Source organism: Petromyzon marinus, chromosome 51, assembly GCF_048934315.1.
Source record: "Petromyzon marinus isolate PM22_M1 ecotype Great Lakes invasive population chromosome 51, UKy_Petmar_22M1.pri1.0, whole genome shotgun sequence".
Classification (NCBI taxonomy): Eukaryota; Metazoa; Chordata; class Hyperoartia; order Petromyzontiformes; family Petromyzontidae; genus Petromyzon; species Petromyzon marinus.
In genome coordinates, this window is record NC_133717.1 from 2,755,939 (window position 1) to 2,772,021 (window position 16,083).

The 16,083-nt window shown below is 52.7% G+C and overlaps 2 protein-coding genes and 1 long non-coding RNA gene across 4 annotated transcripts in view; 2 read left to right on the top strand and 1 right to left on the bottom strand.

Annotated features, from left to right (window-relative positions):
- The window catches only part of LOC116953342 (cubilin-like), a 584,401-nt gene that overhangs the window by 42,416 nt on the left and 525,902 nt on the right, over positions 1–16,083 (top strand). The window lies entirely within an intron of this gene.
- Positions 1,045–16,083, top strand: part of LOC116953360 (enteropeptidase-like) — a 106,834-nt gene continuing 91,795 nt past the window's right edge. For both annotated transcript variants that reach the window (XM_076074903.1, XM_076074904.1), the window contains exon 1: positions 1,045–1,399. The gene's annotated coding sequence lies outside the window, so the exon portion shown is untranslated. The remainder of the gene's footprint in view (positions 1,400–16,083) is intronic.
- On the bottom strand, positions 9,098–15,749 carry LOC142931220 (uncharacterized). The gene is made up of 2 exons (XR_012947227.1): positions 10,519–15,749; positions 9,098–10,200 (listed from the first exon to the last, which is right to left on the bottom strand). It is a non-coding gene; the product is annotated as an uncharacterized LOC142931220 (long non-coding RNA).

Genomic DNA, 16,083 nt, shown 5'->3' on the forward strand with positions numbered 1-16,083 from the left:
TCTCTCTCAATGATTCACTCCGTCTCACGCTCTGTCTCAACAACAGACACTCTCCATCACATTGCACACTCTGTCCCTCTCTTTTTCCAACACACGCATTGTCAATCGCACTCCATGCTACACCACTTACTGTCTCTCTCTCTAAAACTGACTCTCTCTGCATCTTTCCTTATCCATCTCTCGCACTTTCACACACTCTGTCTCTCTCTCTGTCACTCTCTCACTGTCTGTCTCTCCCCATCCCTCTCTCACACTCTCTGTATCTCTCCCTGTCCTTCTACACTACCGATCCCCACACACACACAAAGCCTTAACATACATTTGGGGCAAGTGCTGTTTGCGAGCACCTATTAAAAGCCTGCACGTACAAAGGGAGGATGGGTGGCCAGCACACGCCCGACCGCCTTTGCCTCCCCAATGGCGATGTTTAGACACCGCACTAAGCACCAATTTAAGGCTGAGTTCACCAGAAATATCGCTACATATTACCTGGTGGTTCCACACAAATAAGAAACAACTAATCAAATAAGGGCCTACTGCAAGACAACTTAGCCTCTTATATTTGTAATGTATTTTCCACTTAAGTCCACAGAGTGATTGACGAACGCGTTCGTGTTTAGAGACCACCAGCCCTGGATATCCCCGTCAGGCTGCTCGTGGTCATGTGACAGACGCGCGCCTCCCACGTGACCCGTGGCGACTATTACGTCACGCGATGACGTAGGATGTGACGTACACTCAGGAGTCCACCGTCACCACAGAAGCCGTTGGTTCCGAAGAGGAGCTCAATCTGCTTCTACATCGCGTCTTGTAGGGATTTTTACATCTTTCTTATATATAAAAGTCTCCGTGCTTGTGGGGGATTTGGCTCTCCAACGGTGGGCTTTACGACGAAAAAAAATTGCCAAGCAGCACAGCCTAAGCCCCGCGGTAGCAATAGGCTATTCCGTTTTCTCATCCGTAAACTTTAAAGTAGTTTAATTAACAAATTTGGGTAATTTTTATTATTATTTACTTATTACGCCACATCGACCGTACCAACTGACAATTGCGTGGGGGGGGTGGCGGACCCTGCCAAGTGATGCGCGTTCGGTCGAGCTCACGGAGGACATTTTATTTTACGCGTTTAACGTGCAATACATATACACATAACGCTGCGTATTTTTCTTCACAGTCTCATGTCCTCTTCGCCCCCACCCCCCCAACACGATGCGTGCAGTTACTGCTATAAAGTCCTTAGATATGAATATTAAAGCGCTTACATACTATTATTATTATGGCTCGGGTGGGGGGATGGTGGGGGGAGTAGTGGCCCAGGCCGCAGCCTGCCAATGTCTCACCACCTCCGGCTTGTCAATCTAAGCGAGGCCGCGGGCTCTGCACGGGACTAACAACTCAGGTTTATTGTTTACTATTATTAAACAAAATAAGTTTACAAATATTACATTGTTGTGTGCACAGAACAACTCTGCTTCATTGTTTACTATTATCAAACTAATGTTGCCTAATATTACAGTCATGTTTGTGTGCAGAAAACTACATTTTCATTCTTAGGTTGCTAAATATTTCCTTTTTTTGGGTGCGTTTTTATGACGCTGCGACGGTGTACTGCCAGTCTGTGCTGTGGACTGCTGTCTGCTGATTCATTAACGTCAGTGCACTGGCACTATCTACACTGTTAATTTTGCTTTTGCCCATTATGAGTGTATGCCAGTCTATAATCTGTTGCCTGCTTCTTTACGTTACTCAGTGTACTGCCAGCCTTTCATGTCGACTGTATCCTGCTTTTTCAGCTGCTGCCTGTATTGCAAGATTTTTATCTCCACTGTAGCAATGCTTATGTCATTGAGTCGGCGCACTGTCAGTCTATAATCTATACTGTAGCCTGCTTCTCAACTTACCTGTGCATACTGCTGCAATTTAATGTACACTTATTTCAGATTATTTCTACTATGCATTTCTATTGTTTCAATTGCTCACGTCCCGCAATTTACTGATACGTACTAATGCGATGCTGATAACTGTGCCATCATCGGGGATTGCTGTGCACGTCGATGTGTGTGTGAGTCGATTTGTGTGTTTGAGTCCATACGTGTGTGCGTATTAGTCGATGTGTGTGCATGGCTCCATGTCAGTGTGTAAGTCAATGTGCGTTTGTGTGTCTATGTTTGTCAGTCCATGTGTGTTGGTCCACGTGTATATAAGTCCATACATGTGTGCGTGTCACTCGATGTGTGTGTGTAAGTCAATGCGTGTGTGTGACTTGATATGTGTGTGTAACTCCATGCGTCTATCTAAAATATGTCTGTGTATGAGAGTCCATACAGTGAAGGAAAAAAGTATTTGATCCCCTGCTGATTTTGTACGTTTGCCCACTGACAAATAAATGATCAGTCTATAATTTTAATGGTAGATTCAATTGAACAGTGAGAGACAGAATAACAACAAAAAATCTAGAAAAACGCATGTCAAAAATGTTATAAATTGATTGGCATTTTAATGAGGGAAATAACTATTTGACCCCTCTGCAAAACATGACTTAGTGTTTGGTAGAAAAACTCTTGTTGGCAATCACAGAGGTCAGATGTTTCTTGTAGTTGGCCACCAGGTTTGCACACATCTCAGGAGGGATTTTGTCCACTCCTCTTTGCAGATCTTCTCCAAGTCATTAAGGTTTCGAGGCTGACGTTTGGCAACTCGAACCTTCAGCTCCCTCCACAGATTTTCTATGGGATTAAGGTATGGAGACTGGCTAGGCCACTCCAGAACCTTAATGTGCTTCTTCTTGAGCCACTCCTTTGTTGCCTTGGCAGTGTGTTTTGGGTAATTGTCATGCTGGAATACCAATCCACGACCCATTTTCAATGCCCTGGCTGAGGGAAGGAGGTTCTCACCCAAGATTTGACGGTACATGGCCCCGTCCATCGTCCCTTTGATGCGGTGAAGTTGTCCTGTCCCCTTAGCAGAAAAACACCCCCAAAGCATAATGTTTCCTCCTCCATGTTTTACGGTGGGGATGGTGTTCTTGGGGTCATAGGCAGCATTCCTCCTCCTCCAAACACGGCGAGTTGAGTTGATGCCAAAGAGCCCCATTTTGGTCTCATCTGACTACAACACTTTTACCCAGTTGTCCTCTGAATCATTCAGATGTTCATTGGCAAACTTCAGACGTGCATATATATGCGCTTTCTTGAGCAGGGGGACCCTGCGGGCGCTGCATGATTTCAGTCCTTCACGGCGTAGTGTTTTACCAATTGTTTTCTTGGTGACTATGGTCCCAGCTGCCTTGAGATCATTAACAAGATCTTCCCGTGTAGTTCTGGGATGATTTCTCACCGTTCTCATGATCATTGCGACTCCACGAGGTGAGATCTTGCATGGAGCCCCAGGCCGAGGGAGATTGATAGTTCTCGTGTTAAACTTTGATCTCAAGCTTTCGTGACTGCAGTAATTCATATTCTTAGCTCTTTCGGTAAAGTCACGTTGAAGGGAAACAATAAAATAATAAAATATATATAAAACCATCCAAATTCTCACGACGTTTCGACCATAATGCAAACGGTCATCATCAGGTGTGTGTATATAGTTCTTGTTTCTTCCATTTGCGAATAATTGCACCAACTGTTGTCACCTTCTCACCAAGCTTTCTTGGCAATGGTCTTGTAGCCCATTCCAGTCTTGTGTAGGTCTACAATCTTGTCCCTGACATCCTTGGAGAGCTCTTTGGTCTTGGCCATGGTGGAGAGTTTGCAATCTGATTGATTGATTGCTTCTGTGGACAGGTGTCTTTTATACAGGTAACAAGCTGAGATTAGGAGCACTCCCTTTAAGAGTGTGCTCCTAATCTCAGCTCGTTACCTGTATAAAAGACACCTGGGAGCCAGAAATCTTTCTGATTGAGAGGGGGTCAAATACTTATTTCCCTCACTAAAATGCAAATCAATTTCTAACATTTTTGACATGCGTTTTTCTGGATTTTTTTGTTGTTATTCTGTCTCTCACTGTTCAAATACACCTACCATTAAAATTATAGACTGATAATTTCTTTGTCAGTGGGCAAACGTACAAAATCAACAGGGGATCAAATACTTTTTTCCCTCACTGTATGTGTATGCGTGTGGACGGCAATGTGTGTCAGTCTATGTATGTGTGTGAGTCGGTTCCAGTTTAACAGCAGAGGTCTCACTCCGAATCAGTCGAGCGACAATATCTTTTCAACGGTTGCGTAACGCTGTGTGGAAGCTATTGGTCTGTCACTCCGCACTAAGCTTCAGGTCTTCTCAGCCACGGTCATTCCCTCCCTTCTCTACGCTTGCGCAACGTGAACCCCCCGAATGGAACATCTTCGCCGGTTAGAAACATTTAGGCTAGCCTGCCTACGATCCATCCTGGGTTTAACCAAGCTGGATTGTGTGAGGAGCTCACAAATCTTAGAAAAGTCTGGGCAAGGTCCCATCGGTGAGCTCCTCCGGCAGGCAAGGCTGCGTTGGCTAGGTCATGTAGCCCGCATGCCGAGCCACCACATGCCGAAACAGCTTTTGTTCGGCCGGATCGAGGGGGCTAAACGGGCGCGGCACGGAAGAGATGGAGTGATGTGGTACAGGAGGACGTGGAGCTGAGTGGACTTGCCGATGACTGGTACCAGCGGTGTCAAGATCGGCCTCTGTGGAGGAGGCTCATGAAGGATGCTACTGGGAGGTTGGAGGCAGTCGCCCTCCAACAACAATGGAGGGTGGAGGAGCGACGCTCACAACAACGAGCAGAGCGCCGGGTGGCTAAAGCACAGCAGGTTGGCACAGTAGGGGGCACAGGTGGTGCATCAGCCAGTCAACTCAGTCATCTTAGTCAGTCGACCCGTGGCACTTGGGTCTGCCCCGTGACCTGCCAGCGGGCGTTCGACACTTCACGTAGCCTCAAGGTGCGCATGGCCTGGCACAAGCGTCGTGGTGACGTCACCGCCACTTAGTGGCGAATGGCGGTTGTTGTTGTGTGTAAGTCGATGTGTTTGTGTGTGTGAGTCCATATGTGTGTGTCAGTCCATGTGCGTGTGTGTTAGTCACTGTATGTGCATGGCTCCATGTTAATTAGTGTAAGTCCATTTCTTTGCGTGTCTGTTGTGCATCACTTGGCAGGGTCCGCCCCCCCCCCCCGTAATTGTCGTCAGTTGGTACGGTCGATGTGGCGCAATAAGTAAATAATTTAAAATTTTGCCCCAAATTTGTTAATTAAACTACTTTTAAGTTTACAGATGAGAAAACAGAATATCCTATTTCTACCGCGGGGCTTAGGGCGTGCTGCCTGACAAAACATTTTTTTACGTAAAGCCCACCGTTGGAGAGTGAAATCCCCCTCAAGCGTGCACGCGAATACTTTTATATATAAGACTAGGTTGTTGGGGGGGCCGCCTGCAGCGGCCCTGAACAACAACAACCTGCGGCACCCCCCAACAACCACAGACTGCGGCGGCAACGGACAACCACAGCCTGCGGCACCCCTTGTTGTATATGCCGGGTATGAAAAATAAATCTAATTAGGAAAAATGCGTAATTATCTGAAATTATGTTAATTTACGTAATTATTCGCGTACATTATGCTAATTAGAGAGGTGTAATTGTATTAAGTTACGTAAATGTATGTGAATAGGCTAATGTACGCAGTTATGATAATTAGGCTCAACCTCGTTGTCGAGGGTAGTATTATCAATCGGGATCATACAATTAATTGTATGAAGTTATGCAGGTGTGATGTAAGTATGCTAGATTAAGCTTGGCTTCGTTGTTTAGGTTCGTATTATCAATCGGTATAGTACAATTATTCTCGCTTAACATTTACTGATTATGTCTTAGTGTTTTTATATCAGGTCCCCAAATTGAAATCTCACCACAGGATACAGTTCTTATGATTAAGATTATTATGCATGAACTTAGGAAGGCGAACTCTTATTCTTGGAATTGTCAACACAGTTCTCCTGGAGATGTTCCCCTCATTGATCCATACATTTAACCCTCAATAATCACGTTTGTTAACTGGGTAATAGAACAATTGATTATTCCTCAGAGTATGCGAGCATACACGGCGATAGGAACAAAAAGTCCTTAAAAATTAATGCAACGATATTCATACGAGGGGCAATAAAGAAACATGTCCCGAAGGAAAGAGTAGTTATCAATTGATTGATTGGCAAGATTATGCAATTAACAAAAACGAATGACTAAAATACTTCTACAATTGTATTCATGTAACTCGACGGGCAGCAATGTTCTTCACGATCAGTTGATATTTAACGCACCACCTTGGAATGGCAACCCTTCTTGAAACACAAAGATAACTTTTTGGAACAATCTTATTTGTCCCGATATGCGTGTTGTGTGTCTTCTTTGCCACTTGTTCAATTCTTTGCGTAAAGCAGACGCCGAGGTTGGGCATCCCTTATATCAAAAATGTGTTTGTTCCCTGCGGAGCGGTGGGGGTGTGAGGGTGTGTGTATCATACAGACAGCTTGGCACTCCCTCTTTCACACGGGCGGCCACAGTTTCTGTCCACAGCTGGCTGGAAGAGTCTTCACGACGCTCGGCGTCGGTGCGCGATGATCCGTCATCAGATAGCGCCCGCAGCTCGTCCGCTGGTCACCTTTCCTCACTCTTGTCTTGGTTCCCAGCTCGTGCTGGTCGGTATGAGTGTGGGTGGAACTCACAGCGCTCTCGCTGGCACTGACACTCTTGCTCACAGGCGGCTGGTCAGGTTCTTTCCCCTGCTCCGTACTCTCTCCTTTATCGTGCAGTTGCCAGCCTCACATTGACAGGGCTGCGCTGGCTCTCAGGCTCTTTCCACTGCTCCGTTCTCTCTGGCGATGCACAATGGCTCTCGTCGCTCATCCGCTGCCGCTGGTCCTCTGCGATGCTCGCTTGGTCGATGCTTGGCGCTTTCCGCCCTTTCTCCAGGTTGATTGCTTGTCGTCGCTCGGCACTCTTTCTCTCTCATTTCTCTTGCTCTCTCCCTGATCGTGCAGCTGCCAGCTTCACACGGACACCCGCCCTTACTTCAGGGCTGCGCTTTGTCCTTGCTCAACTTTCTTGCTCTTCACTCTTCTTCCAGGAGGGTTCTTGCTGTGAGCTGCTCGTCGCTGGCTGGATCACTCACTCTCAAAACTTGAAAATTGTATTTGCACACCTCTTACACAACTCTGATAGCTTAGTACAATACAGCTTATCGCAATCCTCGATGCTGCAAGCGACTCAAAATATCAGGATGAATGTCGAATAAACTTTCAGCGATACTCTGTCGGTCAATGCCGAACTCAGCACCTAACATCACCTCGACCCTCTTCTCTGCGAGACACAGCACCCATTGCTAATGTCGAGGCCATGCCCTAAAGCCTGCTCGTCGCAGTACTCTCTGTCGTTCGCAGCACTCTGATTTGCAGAGCTCTGTGTCTGTGCTTAAATGTGTAATTCTCTCTCCTCTCTCCCCGTCTCTTGCGAGAGAGGAAAAAAAATAGATGCCCTCTTTCACCGTCCTCCTCCCGTGGCAGCAGTGGCCTGACTGCCCCCCCCCCCCTTTTTGACCTTTGACTGACTGTTTCACCATCACATTTTATGTTTGTTTGCATTCCCAACCCATCCCTTTGTGGTGTCTGCTAAGAGGGAGGGGAGGCACTCTCCCTTCATACGTATTTTATGGCTACCATGTGTTTGCGTCAATTGTTGGAAGACAAAGGCGGCCGGGGAGGCTCTGATTCCATGGAATACATATTATCTGGTCTTGTGTGTTTGACCTATTTTCTTGTATCTCTTTTGAGTTACCCTAGGTCTAATCTCTTGTGATTATTATTTGGTTTATGTTTAACCAAGATTTGTAATGTCATTAGATGTTACCTCCGGTATTTCAAGGGTTTTATTAACTTTTGCTCCCTGTCTGCATCCAGGGATCCGTGCTTTTTATTCTCGAGGTCAGAGATATAGCTTAGTTTGGACTTAAGTTTTCGTGATTGCAGGAACTCATGTACTTTGGTCCTCTTGGTAAAGTCACGTAGATAGAAAGACACAATAAGAAAAAAAAATATGGAATAGTGCAGTCTATCATGTCGACTTATTCTTATAGCCAGGCTTCGAACTTTTACCGTAAAAAAATATCAGTTACAATGTCCGTTTGCCCTGTGCTCTGTGTCCGTGCCTGTGATTCTGGATATTTGTTTGTGAACTGTCCAAAGCGCCAAGCAGGTCATGGCATGCGGTCCTTTGGCAATCTGGAGATTTTGCAGATCGTGTCAACCTCTCTTTGCCCCGGAGTTTATTATTTAATGGCCTTTTACGACCTCCAGATGCTTGGTGCTTGTGGAAGGTAGCAGGTTTGAGGGTATTTTATCGATTATTATTAAACAAATGGAAGAATTATTCTTAATATAAATTTTTGGGAAAAGGCCTATATATACAACACCCCCAACAACCACAGCGTGCGGCGGCCCCCAACAGTAAATCCTTACGATTCACTCGCACAGCGGGCGGTGGGCTTTAATTCAGCAGTGGATTTAAGCACCAAAAAAACTCGAGTACTAATGTAATGGACAGAGCACGGCTCTCCCTCAAGGCAGCAGTGGACAGAGCACGGCTCTCCCTCAAGCCAGCAGTGGAGAGCACGGGGGTCCCTCAGGGCAGCAGTGGACGGAGCACGGCTCTGCCTCACTCTCACTCACCCGTCTCCTCTGAGATGCATGCGATTGTGTGAGTGAGTGTGAGTGAGCTGTGTTGTTGGTGAGGCTGCCCCCACCTCCCCGTTCTCCTGTGACCCACCGTTCTCTGACTTTCCCCCCCTTGCTGCTGCCCCTCGTGGCATTATTTAAATGGCTGTACTAACCACCTTGCGAATGCGCCGCTGTGCCCCACTCGTACACACTAACCACGAGCTGCGCAGCGGCGAGAGCACCCACGTGGGCAGAATACACAGGACACCACAATGCGCAGGCTCACAAGTTAACGTGCGCGGTGAGCGCGCACGCGCGGGCAAAATATACGCTCGTGCGAAAGCACCGAACACCACAACGCGCAGGCTCACCACACCATGCACCCCTCTCCGTATCCGCAGAGACAACACGACAAGGTTTAATGTCTACTGGCGATTTATTCTCCGCTTAATGAAGTTAATATACTCGTGTCAGTGTGGGTCAGCAGGGCAGGTCTAACCTATCTCCCGGCGGTCAAGGACCCAATTTTGCCTTGCCTCTCCCTACTCACTCTCCTTAACGGATATTCTCTCTTGGCCTTACCTCTCTCCTCTGTACTTACGATCCGCTCTCGAGGTGTAGGAAGTCGCGGAGAGGCAAGGCTGCACGTGGCTTTGGCTGGGAACTAGACCTGGCTGCTCTGCGACCCGTCTCACGGACGTTCGAGTAGCAGGGGACGATGACTCCTTGGTCCCTCACTCCAGAAGACCCCAAACACAAAGAGACCTTGCTTCTGATTTTCGTCCCTTTTTACCCCCCTACTTCAAAGCTAACGCGCCGCGAACCCACTGGCCCCTCGTCCAATCTGGAGCCTCGGATTTCCCGCCCTTGACCACTCGGATCATCCCCCCCTCTCTGATGCCCGCCCCTCATTGTTTACCCACGTAGTACACATGCAACGGCAGGAGGGGGGCCCCCCCGCCCTCCTGCCACTCGCTACTCCGCCCCACCCCCTACCTGCCTGCCAACCCGTGCATGATTTAGTTGTTTCCTATCCGCGGTGACTCGGCAGCCCCGTCGTGACCAGGTGCACGTTAGCCTCGGGGGAGGCCGCCCAATTTCATGGTCGCAGGAAACCGTGAAGCTTGGTCCCATGAGGGGGCTCCTGGGTGAAAACCTGTCGGCCAGGTGACCTCCCCTCGGGGCTCTATGTGGGGGTGTGTGTGTGCGTGTGTGTTCATGTGGGGGGTGGTGGGGGAAGCGCTGTAACAGAAGCTGGGTGGCTTCTCTGCTGCAGCACCCCCGCCTCAGGCACGGCTCCCACATAGCGGCTTCGCTGTCGTGGCACCACATAGCCCCCCGAGGTGCCAGTCCCCGTCCCGGGTTGACTGGGTTGCCCCCACGAGGTAGCGTCGCGGGGTCCGCGGGACTAGCCCAGCCCTCGTGGCCAGCTTCGGGGGTGGTGGCTCCGTCTCCCGGTGTTCCGGCGGCGGTCTCCTCCTCCACTCCAACTGTTCTCCTCGGCCCTCGGCACCTGCGGGCTGGGGGATGAACTCAGAGGTGGCAGGGTTTAAGGGTCATCGTCCCCGTCCCCCCCCAGCCCGGGTTGGGATCCCTCAGGGCCTGGGGCCCTGTGGGGCCCATATACCGTGCGAGGCCCCCGAGTATGGGGGGTGTGGGGACCCCGGGATTTCTGGGTACTTGAACGGCGGGGTTCCCCCCCGCTGGAGCTGCTCTCCATGGTTTTAGTCGGCGGACGTTGACCACCATCTCAGGGCCCTTCTCTCCTCCCTGAATCAGCACCGTCCAGGGGGAGATCTATCGTCCCACGGTCGCCAGTAGGTGGTCAGTTTCCCTACCTGTCCGGCCCCGACGCGAGGAGTGTGCAGCCACACTTTAGAGCCCGCCGAGTAGAAGGGGCGCTCCATACGGGGTCGGGCCCTCTGCTCTTGCCGCTGGTGCACGGCCAATCCTTGCGGGTAGGCCCGGCCCCGGGCCCCTCGCAGAGTCTCCATCAGGTGTTCCACGGGGCGGCTCCCCTCCTCCTGTTGCGGTGGGGGGACACCGAACAGCAGATCTGCAGGTAAACGAGACTCACGGATAAACATCATTAGAAACGGGGTCTGTCCTGTAGATGTGTTTACCGTGGTGGTGTAGGCGAACAGGGCATAGGGGAGGTATTCGTCCCAGTCCCGCTGATTTGCGGCCACCATGCATTTGAGCTTTCCGGCTAGAGTCTGGTTCATCCGCTCTACCATACCATTCGCCTGGGGGTTGTATGCCGTGGTTCGGTCCTTCTGGATTCCGAGCTCGCGGCACAGCGCCTGAAACAGCTCGGCCTCGAACTCACTACCTTGGTCGGTAATGACCTGTTCGGGGATCCCGTGCTTAAGTACCTAGTGCTCCACGAACGCTCGGGCTACCACGAGGGCCGTCTTATCGGGGATGGCCACCGCTACCGGATAGCGTGTGAAGTACTCTACCGCTACGAGAATATATCGGTTGCCCAGGTGGGATCGCGGGAATGGCCCTTGCAGGTCGATCCCAACCAGCTGGTTCATTTGACTGATGCGGAACGGTCTCAGGGGTACCTGATATCACGCCGGTTTCGGCCCACATTGCTGACACGCGCGGCAGCCCTGTACCCAGGCAGCCACGTCTTGTGCCAATTTGGGCCAGAGATACTTGCGACGCAGGGTCTCCCGAGTGCGCCGTTCCCCGTCATGGCCCCCGAGCGGGTGGTCGTGCACCAGCCTCAGCAGCTGGGGTCACACCTGGGTGGGAACACAGATGCACCCAGGCTGGCCGGCTTTGGTTAGCTCTCGTACCACCCCGTTCTGCACGCACAACCGGGTATACAAACCACTCCAGGGTCCCGGTAGGGCGCTCTTCTTCTCTCTTAGGGCCGCTGCCACTGCCGCCAAGTCCGGGTCCTGCTGCTGGGTCTGTCTTAGCTGTTCGTCGTCCAGGCCCGGGAAGGCGCAGCCGATGTCCCCTTGGATCCGCCCGGTCAAGGTGGGGTGGTCCGTCAGGTCCCCTGCTCCTTCTGCAGGGGTCTCTGCGGCGCATACCGTACTCTCTCTCGGGGGAGGGGGTTTAGTTTCAGCGCGCGTATCCGACATTTCCTGCCGTACAAATACGGCCGGAACTGTTTACATGCAAAGATCACGGCATACAGTTCTTGACGGGTCACCCAATAGTTCAGCTCAGCCCCGCTCAGGGTCCAACTGGCATATGCGAAGACCCGCTCCGTCCCACCCTGCACCTGTGACAGCACCGCGCCCAGCCCACTGCTGCAGGCGTCGGTGTCCAAAATAACATCAGTGGTGAAATCGGGGAAAGCCAGGGTGGGGGTGTGGGTGAGGTGGTCTTTGAGGGTGGTGAAGGCCGTCTGGCAGGCCTCCGTCCACTGATAGGGTGTCTTAGGGGATGTAAGTTGGGTGAGGGGGCGTGCAATCCCGCTGAATCCCTTTACAAAATGCGATAATAGGTGGCGAGCCCCAAGAATGACCAGATCTCCGTCAGATTCCTTGGCCGTGGCCAATCTACTTCGGCGCGTACCTTCTCCGGATCGGTGCGCACCCCTGCCTCGCTGACTCGGTGTCCGAGGTACCCCACCTCGCGCTGTGCAATGTAACACTTAAGCGGTTTGAGCTTGAGATGGGCTGCTCGCAGTCGCTGAAATACCTCCCGCAGCCTGGACCAGTGCTCAGACAGAGATCTACTGAACACTATCACGTCGTCCAGGTAAATTAGGCACTGTTCCCACTGCAAGCCCCGCATCACCAACTCCATCAACCGTTGTAACGTCGTGGGTGCGTTAGTGAGTCCGAATGGAAGCACTCGAAACTCAAACAGTCCCATCGGGGTGGTAAATGCGGTTTTTGGCCGATCCTCCTCCGCCATCTCCACCTGCCAGTACCCGGACGCCAGATCGAGGGTGGAAAAATACCGTGTTCCTGCGAGGCTGTCAAAGGTGTCATCGATGCCTGGGATGGGGAAGGCGTCGCCGAGTGTGACTGCGTTCAACTTTCGGTAATAAACACAGAATCGGGTCGACCTATCCTTTTTCGTCACTAGTACCACCGGGGCAGACCAGGGGCTCGCTGAGGGCTGGATTATGTTATCGCAGAGCATATCTACGACTGCCTCTTTAATCTGGCCCCATTCAGGTGCGCCCACTCGGTATGCGGGGATTTTAATGGGTCGGGCGGCACCAGTATCAATTTGGTGCTTCACAAGGTCTGTCCGACCCACGTCCGAGTCGTGTTCACTGAACACATCGGCGTACTCCCGCAGTAACCCCTGATCGGCCTCCCTCTTAGGCAACTGCCCAGGGTACGTGTAATGCGTCAAGCAGGGGGACGGCCTCGGCTCGGGGAATCGGGCCGACTCGCCAGGCTAGGTCCTGGTTGTCCTCGGGGCGACCGGGGTTCTCAGCCCAGAGTTCAAACACCGAGTCGTTAGAGTGGCGCGCGTGCAAGGGGTGTATGGTGGCTACCGAGGTGCGTCGTCGTAGCATTGCCGGGGTACTGTGTGGGTTAAATACCCGCATAAACAGTCGGCCCCCGTCTGTGTTGACCAGCGTGGCTGGTCCCACAACCCCGTACCGCGCCGCCAACTCCGGGTGAGGAGTTAGCATTACCTCGCCCGATGGTTGGTGTGTGGGGTCGGTGGAGGGTGTTGCCACTGGCACCAGCATCTCGGCGAGCGGTCCGATGGTGACGACCGACACCAGGGTAGCGGCCACGGGTGTGAAGCGAGGGCGATTCGGCTCTTTTCGCAGGAACGGTATCCGCTCCCCGCTGCCTTCCACCGTGGCGCATCGCTGGTGGGGCTGCACGTTGAGCCCCAGCTTCTCCAGGAGGTCCGTACCTGCAATACACTCATGGCACAACACACTCGAGACATAGAATTCCTGGGTGCACACCTGGTGTCCGAAACGGACCTCGAGGGAGACTCTTCCCAGCAACCCTATCCCGGCTCCACTCGCCGTATGCAGCGCGCGATCCGGGGCCTGCAGGCGGCCCACGTCAACCCCAAGCACGCTGCAGTGTGTGGTGCTCATGAGTGAGGCCACCGCCCCCGTGTCCAGTAGAATCCGGGTACGCTGTCCGTTTACCTGTCCCTCCACCAGCAACGTTGCTCCCGTGTTCCCGCCACCAACTCCCATAGCCAGTCGCCCGGAGTCACTGCGTTCTTAGGCACTGTTGCCAAAATCTGTGTGGAGACTACTCGCTCGCCATTATTTTCATCTTTCTGTATTGGGACCACGTTGATTGCACCCCTAGATGGTCCACTCGCTAGGGGGCGTTGGAGTTTAACCCCGACGCATGCCTAGCGCGGGCGACCTGACGACAGTCCCTCATGAGGTGCCCTCGGCGGTCGCACAGGTAACATGCCCGGGGGGCGGCCCCGTAGGAGCCCCCCTGTCCGTCCCTTCTCCCCCTTCCAATTTTGCAGCTGTCCAAGGTCTGCCTCTAACTGGGACACCCGTCCGGCCAGCCCCCCTACTGTGGAGCGTATCTCGCCCATCTCGGACTGGATGGTCTTCACATTTTTGTTCGCTTCCTCCCGTATATCCCTTATGCCCGTCTGTATCCCCGCTACCCAGCTCGGGGCTGTCTCACGGGGTCCTGGGGGCTCCCTTGCTCGACCCCTTATTGTACTGGCGAGCCCCTCCTCCTCCTCCTCTGGGAGCAGGCTCGCGATGGCGCGCTCCCGTCCCAGCCCCCGAAGCTGCGCGCGCTTACTGGCAAGCTCCTCGCACTCAAGCGCACGCTCGACGAGGGTATTAAAGGGGAGGCTTGCGCTACCCACTTTGGGCTGCCACCACGCGGTGCGGGCTAAATACCAGAGGATTTTGTCGGCGGCCAGCTCGTCAATTACCTCTGTCGGGAACTCTGGACGGGCGATCCGTGTTAGCGATCGCACATCTTCGGCGTAATCGCGAAAGTCCTCGCCGGGTTGGCGGCGGCGCGCCTCTAAGACCGTCTTTGCCTGTCTCACATTACGCGTGCCGAAGCGTAGGTTGAGTTGGTGCATCAACTCGTCTAACTGGGTTTGGGTGCTCGCGGGTAGCGCCTCCACAAAATCAGCTGCCCACTCGTATAGATTAATAGTAAGTTGTCGTAACGCCTGTGCGTCCGTCCAACCATTAAGCTCTTTAGCCCCTATGATGTTGCGGGCAAACGCTTTCCATGAAGGGGTCCCCGTGCCTGTAAACACATACCTTATTTTCGCGTGGAGTACCGCGTCTCTCTCCCGTGGGGATGTGGGGGTCCATCCCGCTTCTGACGCCAAATTGTTGGGGAGGCTGCCCCCCGCCTCCCCGTTCTCCTGTGACCCACCGTTCTCCGACTCTCCCCCCCTTGCTGCTGCCCCTCGTGGCATGATTAAATGGCTGTACTAACCACCTTGCGAAAACACCGCTGTGCCCCTCTCGTACACGCTAACCACGAGCTGCGCAGCGGCGAGAGCACCCACGCGGGCAGAATACACAGGACACCACAACGCGCAGTCTCACAAGTTAACGTGCATGGCGAGCGCGCAGGCAAAATATTCGCTCGTGCGAAAACACCGGACACCACAACGCGCAGGCTCACCACACCACGCACTCCTCTACGTATCCGCAGAGACAACACGACAAGGTTTAATGTCTACTGGCGATTAATTCTCCGCTTAATGAAGTTAATCTACTCGTGTCAGTGTGGGTCAGCAGAGCAGGTCTAACCTATCTCCCAGCGGTCTAGGACCCAATTTGCCTTGTCTCTCCCTACTCACTCACCTTAACGGATATTCCCTCTTGGCCTTACCTCTCTCCTCCGTACTTACGATCCTCTCTCGAGGTGTAGGTAGTTGCGGAGAGGCGAGGCTGCACGTGGCTTTGGCTGGGAACTGGACCTGGACGTTCGAGTAGCAGGGGACGATGACTCCTTGGTCCCTCACTCCAGAAGACCCCAAACACAAAGAGACCTTGCTTCTGATTTTCATCCCTTTTTATCCCCCTACTTCAAAGCTAACGCGCCGCGAAACCGCTGGCCCCTCGTCCAATCCGGAGCCTCGGATTTCCCACCCTTGGCCACTCAGATCATCCCCCCCTCTCCGACGCCCGCCCCTCATTGTTTACCCACGTAGTACACATGTAACGGCAGGAGGGGGGCCCCCCCGCTCTCCTGCCGCTCGCTATTCCGCCCCACCCCCTACCTGCCTGCCGACCCGTGCGTGTTTTTGTTGTTTCCTATCCATGGTGGCTCGGCAGCCCCGTCGTGACCAGGTGCACGTTAGCCTCGGGGGAGGCCGCCCAATTCCCTGGTCGCAGGAAACCGTGAAGCTTGGTCCCATGAGGGGGCTCCTGGGTGAAAACCTGTCGGCCAGGTGACCTTCCCTCGGGGCTCTATGTGGGGGTGTGTGTGTGCGTGTGT